The following is a 1692-nucleotide window of genomic DNA, read 5'->3' as shown; positions in this document are numbered from 1 at the left end:
GCATGTTACCATACAGAGTATTAATCACTTTAAGACAGTAATAACAGTTAGTAGTTACTCAATTTGGATAATCAACTCTGTTGAAATATGAATGATTAAATATAAATTTACCATATATATGTACCCTGTTTTAATACCACCATACATATAATGATTTCCTTAAAAATGTTCCATATTTAACTCATAATACTGTACTATTAATATATGTTTTCCCGGCATGGGAAGGGACAGACTGGGGGTTTGAAATTTGTAGATACTGACAGGCATATGAAGAATAGATAAACAAGATTACACTGTATAGCACAGGGAAATATATATAAGATCTTGTGGTAGCTCACAGCAAAAAAGAATGTGATAATGAATATATGTATGTTTATGTATAATTGAAAAATTGTGCTCTACACTGGAAATTGACACAACATTGTAAACTGACTATAACTCAATAAAAAAAAAAAAGTTAAAAAAAATACGTTTTCCCTGCACTCTGAGTGCTGACAGGCACCCTCAACCAAGGAGGGAGAGCATGACAGAAAGTACTGTACAAACTTGGGTAGTGAACACACACACTGCCAACACACTTACCCAATGACTACTCCACTGCACCACCCCAGCTGAGGCAGTCTGCAATATGTGGTGTCCCCCTTTGGCCTATTTTGTGTTCTAGCAAGCAATTGTGACCTAAAATGTCTAGAAAAAGTGTACATGTGATAGTGTAATAGAAAAGAACAAATCTGACTCCACATTAGATCTGTCTCTTGTTTTTACCCTGTGCCCTGTTTTCAAGGCTTAGTCTTGCCAGCTCTGCACCTTTTATGAAACAATGTTGCCTTTAGCCTGAAATATAGACGACGGCCTATTTTCAAGGCTCTGACCTTTTAAGGATATTAACACTTTTGCACTTATAGAAAGATAACAAGTTGCAGAATAGAAAATAACACTTGTTTTGTTGGAGGTTTTACAGAGACACCATGACCTGGTGCACCTGGACACCTACAAGAACAAAGAATTCCTACACCAAGAAGTTTGCACCAACCAACCACACCCCCTCCCCTGTTTTTTAGTATAAAAGGAGCCTGAATTCTGACTTGAGGAGGATGGTTCTCCAAGACATTAGTCTGCCATCCTCTAGGTCTGCCAGCTTTCTGAATAAAGTTGCTATTCCTTGCCCCAACACCTCATCTCCCGATTTACTGGCCTGTCGTGTGGCGAGCAGACCAAGAACGAGTTTGGACTTGGTAACAATAGTATGGGATCTGCTACAAATAAATAAGAACAAGTACTTTTTTTTTTTTTTTTGCTTTTTTTTTATGTTTTAAGATGAAAGAATGGGCCCTCGAGGAAACAGTCATGGAAATAGGGTAGAGATCAACAGGAAATTAGATTGGTAGAAGTCTTTTAACATTATGAAAGGCATCACAAACAGTACTGCAGTTGGGACAAATGACTAACAATTGTTTGGCAGGTAGCATTTCATGACTAGGGGTATTAGAAAAAAAAACCACTGAAGATCAAGTGCCAGTGTAAGACATCAGAATCATTTCTCCACAGGCCCCTGCTGTAACTGTAACCACCCCATCTGAGCTCAGTTACCAGCATGCCCTCCTCCTTCCCTCCTGAATTGTTCCCTCCTCATGGCACATGTCTCTATATCCATTCATTATAGAGGGAAAGAAAGAGAAGAGAGAAGGAAAA

The sequence above is a fragment of the Camelus ferus genome, chromosome 25 (assembly GCF_009834535.1).
Source record: "Camelus ferus isolate YT-003-E chromosome 25, BCGSAC_Cfer_1.0, whole genome shotgun sequence".
Taxonomy (NCBI): domain Eukaryota; kingdom Metazoa; phylum Chordata; class Mammalia; order Artiodactyla; family Camelidae; genus Camelus; species Camelus ferus.
This window is presented reverse-complemented; position numbering follows the sequence as displayed.